The following is an 8896-nucleotide window of genomic DNA, read 5'->3' as shown; positions in this document are numbered from 1 at the left end:
TCCACTGGTGGAATCTTCTGTGTGTGGTGCTTATGATTGATATGGCTTGGCCATGAGCAAAGTGACATTGGCAATTTTTCATGAGATTGGAGGGTGAATGGGGTAACTGACTTCCTTGCTCCGATTGCAGACTTATCAAGGGTGTGAGACACAGGAAGTGCATGTGCAAATTATATTCTTGCCCCAGTAATGAGCAAGACACATCCCCTGGAGTGGCCTCACTGTTCCTAGATTTGAGGTCCCACTCCAATCCCAGCCAAGAGTTTCTTCTCTTCTTTTTCCACAAATAGAAATCCTAGGCCCTTGTAATAGATTCTTCTGGGCTCCCATCATCAGCCTCTGCTCCATGCTGAGCTGCAGATCTGCTGGGATATTTTCTGCTATGTGAGCAAGTCGGCTTCCATTCTGAATATTTCATGCACGCTGTACGTGCTTGATGGAGTAAGAGCTCTCACCAGTGATGAATTCATAGCACACACATTGGCAGCTTTCCTGAACTGTTTACTTTAATAACATCATCAGCAATTAGCCCTGTAAAGTCAAAATTTAAATGGGCTCTGCAAACAAACATGCCTTTGAATCAGCTAATAACGAGATGGGCCTAAAGGGGCCTGATGTAATTAGGCAGGACAATGGCTGAGAGGAAATTAATCAAGGGTAGGAGCATAAAAAGTAATGGGTTCTTTCACCACAGCTTTGAAAAATGCTGTAATTCCAAAGGGAATGGAAAAGGGTGGAAGAGGAGATGGGCAGAATTGATCAATACCTACTTATTTGTGGACACATTTGCATTTCTCCAGGAGAGCTGCTGATCACTGGAAATCCAGCAGAAGGAAGGAAGAGGAGTTTTTTATTTAGCACCTTCTCTGTGGCAGATTGGCAGATGCTGTGTTTATTTTTAAAACAGAACCTTACCTTTAATTTTTACAGTATTCTGCAAGGTAGGGATTTCACAAGTGAAGATTTTACAGATGAAAAAAATCACTCAGAAGATGGAACAGTAGTGCACAAAAGAAGGTGCATGTTAGCCAGGTACAGTGGCACACGCCTGTAATCCCAGAAGCTGGGGAGGCTGAGGCAGGAGGATCTCGGGTTCAAAGCCAGCCTCAGCAACTTAGTGAGACCCTAAGCAACTTAGTGAGATCCAGTCCCTAAATAAAATATAAAAAAGGGCTGGATGTGGCTCAGTGGTTAAGTGCTCCTGAGTTCAATCCCTAGTACCAGAAACAGCAACAACAAAAAGAAGGTTGCTTTGGATATCATGGAAGACATTGCACTGTTCAGAGATGGGCAGACTAGAGATCATACTGCTGCCAGGGTTCAAGGAAAAGAGAGTCCAATACATGTTGAGCAGTCAAGAAAGGCTTCATGCATGGAAACTTTTAACACATGGGTGGGATCTTAGGCCAATGAAGGGGCCCGGTGGGATGGCCTCTTAGAAGAACATTCTGTCTTGCTACTTTCTTGTCAGTTTATTTATTTTTTCCTCCTAAAAGGATGGACTCCACTATGGGGAGGGGAGATGAGAAGGACCCAGTGTGTATATGTCTGTGTGAGAGAGGGAAGGGTGGGTAGGAAATTGTGGGAGCTGGGGTAGGATAGGGTGGTGATGGTTTAGAGAACACTAGAAAGATCTAGAAACAATTCCTTCACAGACTCAAGTAAAGCACTAAGAAGTTACAGAGCTAGAAATATTTTTTGCAGCTATCCTACTGTTGCAGCACTAGGGATATACTGCTGCACTCAGGAAACCCATTGACCAGGGACTTCTGATAACCATTAACATCAGAGTGGAGTCAAGACTGATAACATCAGCCTTGAATATTTCTCAGGCTTGGCTATTGCTGATGCCACAGGATCAGCCAATGATGGGGGCTCCTCCATTCTCCACATTTCACTTAGCGTAATGTTTTTCTTTTCTACAGCTGGCTAGTAGTCCTTTATGTGCACATACACAATTTATCTATCAATTTGTCAGTCACGAACATTTGGACTCTTTTCACTTATTGTTAGTACTGTTGTTGTGAGCATGAATGCACCTGTGCTTATTTTAAGTATCTGTTTTCAGGTATTTTGGGTAAATACTTAGGAGTAGAACTGTGGGATTCTAAGTATATAATTCTATGTTTATATTTTTTGGGAACGTCCAAACTCTTTTTCTTAGTGAACAAACCATTTTGCATTTCTACCAGTAATGCATGGGTGATAAATGATTTTTCCACATCCTGATCAATACTTGCTATTTTCTGTTTATTTGGTTATAGCTAGCTTGGTGATGTGAAATGACACCTCACTGTGACTGGTTTGCATTTCCATAGTGACCAATTATGTTGAACATCTTTTCATGTGCTTGTGTGTCATTTGGAGAAATGTCCACTCAAATCCTTTGTCCATTTTAAAAAATTTGGTTCTCTTTTCCTGTGAAGTTGTAGGAATTTTTTATATGTTTTGGATATTAGACCCTCTTTAGCTATATGATGTAAACTTATTTTCTTCCATATTTTCAAATGTCTTTTCACTTTTATTTATTTAAATAAGAGCTATTTTAAAAATTTACTGTGCTTTAATCAGGGGATGGAAGATATTTTAAAGAAAGTTATTATGTTTGAGTCCAAACTCCATTTAGATCCTTTATTTGTTGCTCTTCTTACTGTCTTCATATTCCCACACTTACTTTAAACTTTCCTGATAAAATCCTTCGATGTGAAAAGTTTTAAATTCTGATGAAGTCTAATTGTTATTTTCTTTTTTGCTTGTATTTTTGGTGTTATGCCTAAGAATTAATTGTCAAATCCAGAATCATGAAAACTTTCCCTCTATTTTCTTCTGAGAGTTTTGTGGTTTGGGCTCTCATATTGGATGCTTCCATTCTGAGTTAATTTTTGTGTTTAGTATGAGATAAGAGCACAAATTCAGTTGTTTGCATGTGACTATGTGGTTGTTCTAGCACCACTGTATAAGGGACTATTTATTCTTTCTTCATTGAATGGTCTTATCATCTTGCTAAAATTCAGTTTGTTGAAGATATGAGTTTATTTCTATATTCTCAGTTTTATTCTATTGGTCTGTGTGTCTATCTTTGTGCCAGTTTAATTACTGTAGCTTTGTAATACATACATTTTCTTTTCTTCTTCTTCCTCCTCCTCCTCCTTTTCCTCTTTCTTATTTTGCAGTGCTGGAGATTAAATCCAGGGTGCTGTGGATATATGGATAGTTTTTCCATATATAATTCTTGTTTGCCAGGATTTTTTTTCAGCATCTAAAAATGTCATTTATACATGTCAATACCTTTTAGCATTTATAGTTATTGATGAGAAATTGGCTATTAATCTTATTGAGGATCCCTTATATACAAAAAGTTGCCTCTCTTTTTTGAAACATCTCTCTTTGCACCCAGTTTGTGACAGTTTAATTATGTGTCTTGTGTATCTCTGCCTAGTCTTATTGAGCTCATTGAGTTTCTTGTACGTGTGGATTCGTGTCTTTCATCAATTTGGGAGTTTTTAACCTTTACTTCTTGTAATATTCATTGCTCTTACTTCTCTCTTCTTATCACCTGGAAATTCAAAAATACATGAAGGAACTTTGCTTTGTGTAGAGGGGAGTGAGGGGAGGGGTGGGGCTGTGGGGATGGGAAGGATGGTAGAATGAGACAGACATAATTACCCTATGCACATTCATGATTAAACTACTGGAGTGACTCTGAACCATGTACAGTCAGAGGAAAGAGGAGTTGTGCTCTTTTTGGGTACAATATGTGAAAATGCATTCTACTGTAAAGTTAATTAATTAATGTTGTGGTCCACTTTATGTGTTCTACACTTTAGTTAAGCTTTGTTCTTTATTTGTCTTTATTTTTTCTTTCTGCTCCTCAGACTGGATTTTTTTTTCAAGTTTTCTGATTCTTTATTCTGCATGCTCCAATATGCTCTTGAACACCTAGAGTAAATGTGTGTGTGTGTGTGTGTGTGTGTGTTGCTGGGGATGGAACCCAGGGCCTTGTGCATTTGAGGCAAGCACTACCAATTGAGCTACATTCCAGCCCCCTATAGAAGATTCTTTAAAAATTATTTATTGTACTTTTGAGCTCCAGAATGTTTATTTATTTTCTTTTTGTAATTTCTATCTTTTAAGTTACAGTCTCACCTTACTCATACATAGTTTTCATTCAGTTATTTTTTCATGATTTATTTTATCTCTTTGAGCATTTTTAAATCTGTCTACTTCAAGGCTTTGTCTAATAAGTTCAATGTCTGGGCTTCCTTAGAAGTAGTGTAAGTCAATTAATTTTTATCTTTTAATGAACTATAATTTCCTGATTCTTTGTATTTTTCATGATTTAATTGTTTAAAAACTAAAAAAAACTTGAGGATTATAACGTGATAACTCTGAAAGTCTGATTTCCCTTTTCTTTGTACTTGTTGTTCTTGATTGTTGAAGGTTGTACTTTTTTTTTGTTTAGTGTCTTTTACAAATTATTTTTTCAAAGACTGTATTACTCATCTTGGGCAGATGCTGAAGTCACTGATCTTTTAGTTTAATTCAGCTAGTGTTTTGACAGGGATTTCTTTGAATGACAGGAACATTTTAAACTATCATTTTTTTTCTTAATTTAGCATCACTTAGTTTTTTATTTTAATACTTTGACTATATCCTATATTTCTGAAAAAAAATGGTCCTGACACTTTTTGCATTAAAAAATATTTCTGTGGAAACATAATTTTGAGGCTGCCTGCTTAACCATTTTGTTATTGTCACATGGCAGTGTATTTTGTCTTCGATTTTATTGTTTTGTCACTTAGTAGTTGAAAGACATTAATTTTTTTGTGCCTCAATTTCTGTTTATTAAAATCAGATAATAATAGTAACTTCCATTAAGATGTGTGGTAAGAATAAAGAAAATCATGCCTTTTAAATATTTATGTCTGACTTATAACCTGTGCTTACTATATGATAGCAAATATTAATATTAATATATTGAGAAAATATAAAAGGTTGTTGAATTAATTCAAGATAGCACATATAAAATGATTATAAAAAGAGATGTTTTGAAATGATTCATTGAAGTAGATAATTCTACCCTCCTATCACCCTGGACTTTATATTCCTGTGTTTGCCTTTTTATTGGTTATATCCAGATTGACATCTAGGAGGATCCTCCTGTTTAACAACTTCAAATCTGAACTCTTGTTACCATACCTCTCCCTGTGAGATTCACTCTTACTGCAGCCTCTTAGTATCAGTAATGGCATCTGGTCCCAACCTTGGGGTCCTTCTGGACATTACTTTTCCTGTACATCTGCGGACCAATTTCTCATGGTTACAAGTGGCCTGGACAACTGGGGCAGCCACCTTGTTCTTTTCCTTCTTCCATTCTTAACCTATACTCCTAAAGTTCTTCTCGTGACAACTAAGGCAAACTTTTTTGAATGCAGATAAGATTATGCCATTCCTGGGCTTTCAACCCTCTGGTGATAATAAGCTGCAAGTACTGAGATTGTTCAGTGTCTGCTAATACGGGATTATTTTCCCACCACACTTAAAAGAGTCCACAGTTGTTTCTGTGGTTCACGATTCTGCAAGGCTGGTCTCCACTGCCCACTCTGACCTGGTTTTCCGCCCCTCTCCTCCTGCTCACCCAGTTCCCGTCTTGCTGTTCCTCCACTGTACAAGTTTCCTTCTGTTACATTTGCACTTCCTTCCTCCTTTATCTGGATGACTCTTCTCCCCAGTGTCCACCTGTCTTGCTCCCTCCTTATCCTGGAACCCAGATCAAGGCCATATCCCTGGAGAAGCCTTTCCTAACCACCTTATTCCAAGTAGTAATCCATGAATCTCACCCACTACCCTCCTCTACACTTTGTAGATTGATGATGTGGAATGTGAGATCTGGGTGAGTAGGAACTTTGTCTCACTCATTGCTATAATCTTAGCATCTAGAGCAGATGCTGAGCAATTTCTGAGTGAAGGAATGAATTCTCCTCTAGAGAAAGAGAAATGGAAGTAGCATAATGGACATAATTAAAGTTGGATTTGGAGTGAGGCAGAATTTGATTTTCATGAAGTTCTGTCACCTCTCAGCTGTGTGACTTCAGGTCAAGTGATACAACCTCTCTGGGCCTCAGATGGCTCTCTAGAAAATGGGCATGATGATACTTGCCTTGAAAACTTGCAGAGAGGCTTAGCTGTTGGACATATAAATCCAATGGTATCTTGTTTGACAAACAGTAAGTGCTTAAGCACTTGTAGCTCTTGACAAAACTAATGTTTCTTAGTTACAAACAGGCTATCACTCATGAGGCATTTCTTCAGAGTCAATGGTGTATTTTGGCTTCTGGACACAGCTACAGTACTGAGATTTTTCAGTGCCTGCTAACACAGGATTGTTTTCCCTTAAATTGCTCAGCTATTTTTTTTCCAGTGGTTATTTTCTGTTGGGAATTGTCTTTCCCTGTTAAAGTCCATATGTTTTGATTCTTGAGTCTATAAAGAATTTAAGAAAGGGCGCATTGCCTGTTGGTAAAATAAGGCCATCTTGATCATTCTTTTACACCTTCTATATAAAAGCAAATTTCATTGGTATCATAGTTAATTTCATAAAGTTCAGATCGCCATGGTTTTTGTTAGTGAAATACTGAGGATTTAGTAGCATTCTCTAACCAACCTTAAGCTTTACTCTGGATGACTGAAGCACAGCACAGGCAGAAGGAGATAAGACATATCATCTGCTCAGCCCCATTACATTCTGGACCCTGCTCCATAGACCAGTCCTCCGCCAGGGATTGTATTATATTGCGTCTAGTTCCAGGGTTTAGAAGTGGCCTTGCAGTGATGATTCCAGGACCGTCTTGGGACACAGCCAGGTGGAAATGGCTGCAACCTAATGATGGATTCTGCTGATGAGCTCTTTTCCCTCAGATTGGGGAAGAGCATCCCCTCTGCCCCTCCTGGCTCCGGTCTCCACTGCAGACTCCCACCTCTCATCATGTGATGTTTAAGAACCCTCGGAATCAGTCTTGCAGACAGCGGTGAGCTAAAGATACTGACATAGCTGCCCAGGGGACTGCCTTCAAGACACTGAATTTGCACGAGATGGGGGTGGCGGTGGAGATAGATTGCAAAGTAAACCAGATTTAAGAAACCGCAGCATGGGTAGGAAAAGCCATCAGTGGAGTCTAGATGTTCTTAATCCTCTTTTTAAAAATAATAATGATGCCTGATCTATAATACGCATCATATTGCACATTATAGAGTGAAAAAGGCAAAATCCTCCATGACTTTGCAGGTAGTCTGTGCTTGCTGATCTTCTGTCTTGCACAATGCATTATGTGCAGTTTATATTCCATAAATATTTTCCCTACACAGTGACCCTCATGCTTATCTTTTTCCTCTGGGTTTAAGTCAACTTCCATGATACCCTAGGAGTCCTCGTCTTGTTAGCAAGATGCATTATCCTGTTGGCCATCAATGGCTGGGAGGCAGCAGGGCTGGCGGGGGGAGCAAAGGCTGCTCTCTAATTATTCTCAGCCACCTGTGTCCTTGCCTCTCACTCCTCCGTGACAGCTTCCTCCTATTGTAAATGCTGGAATCAATGCAACCAAGTGCCTTCCTAATCCCGCAGCAAGACAAGCCCTGTAAATTAGGGTTGCAGAAGATACTTAATTTTCCTGTCAAAGTAAAACAATGTGCTTAAAGCTCCAAACCTGAAATAGGAAGAAAAAATAGATCTTATATGTAGCCTCCCAAATCCCCACATCTTTCTTTTTCTTTTTCTTTTTCCCCCCTTCTTTTTCTCTTTTTCTTAGTAATCTAAATGTAGATCCAATGTAGCACTTAGCTCCAAGCAGCTCCTTCCAAGGACAGGGGCTTATTTAAATAAGAGCTACTTTTAAAATTCACTGTGTTTTAATCAGGGGATTGAAGACATTTTAAAGAGAGTTATTATGTTTGAGTGCAAACTTAGTTTAGATCCCATATTAATTGTGTCTCTTATTGTCTTCAAGAAGACACTTACTTTAACCAGATATGCATTAAACACACTTGGCATCCAAAAATATTTGAAAAGCATTCACAAATGAAGCAGGGTCAATTATAATGAACCTGTGTTAGATTCCAACTCATTAAGCACTTTGCACATATTGTTTCACTTATTTCTCCCAAACAACTTTGAGAAGTAGAAAAATTAAAGTGATAGTGGGGATCAAGCAGAAACTTCGGATGAGTATTTTGAGTGCTTGGTCAGCTGGTTAACCACATGGATAGCAAAATGACTTGCAAATGATAGGATTTATACATAATAATAGTGATTTATTCTCTCTTGAACTTGACATAAAAGGAAACAGAAGCTTGTCGAGGTCAAGATCCTTTCTCAAGGTCTTATTCCTGACAGGCAGAGGCACAACCGTTCTAGAACTCACGAATGATGAGCTACCCCATGGAAAAAAGGCTTTTAGGGACCTCAGCTGTCATGAAAAGGTTTTTCCAGCTCACAAGATCAGAAGGGAAAAGCAGGCCAGTAAGGCAAGAAGAACCTTTGTATTCTCCTGGGAACTGATTATACATTTGCAACACGAGACAACGATTTACAGTGCCTGAAGACTCCCTTTCCAAAGTCTCTTTCAGCTTTGAGTCACACTTCCTTATTTTGTGTGGTGTGTCTATTAATGAATGTTAGGATGAACTGAGATATGGGTAAAAATATTTTCAGCAGCATTATTCACAATGGCCCAAATTAGAAAAAAAAACCCAGTAGCACATTTTCATTAATAGGAATGAGTGTATTTTAATATTTTATCTAAGGAAACATGATGTACTAATGAAAATGAATGAATGTCTGCTAACCATCTATCACACAAGCTTGCAGAGGAATCTCAAAAATATAATCACGAACAAAGGA

This window comes from Marmota flaviventris, chromosome 3, assembly GCF_047511675.1.
Source record: "Marmota flaviventris isolate mMarFla1 chromosome 3, mMarFla1.hap1, whole genome shotgun sequence".
Classification (NCBI taxonomy): domain Eukaryota; kingdom Metazoa; phylum Chordata; class Mammalia; order Rodentia; family Sciuridae; genus Marmota; species Marmota flaviventris.
This window is presented reverse-complemented; position numbering follows the sequence as displayed.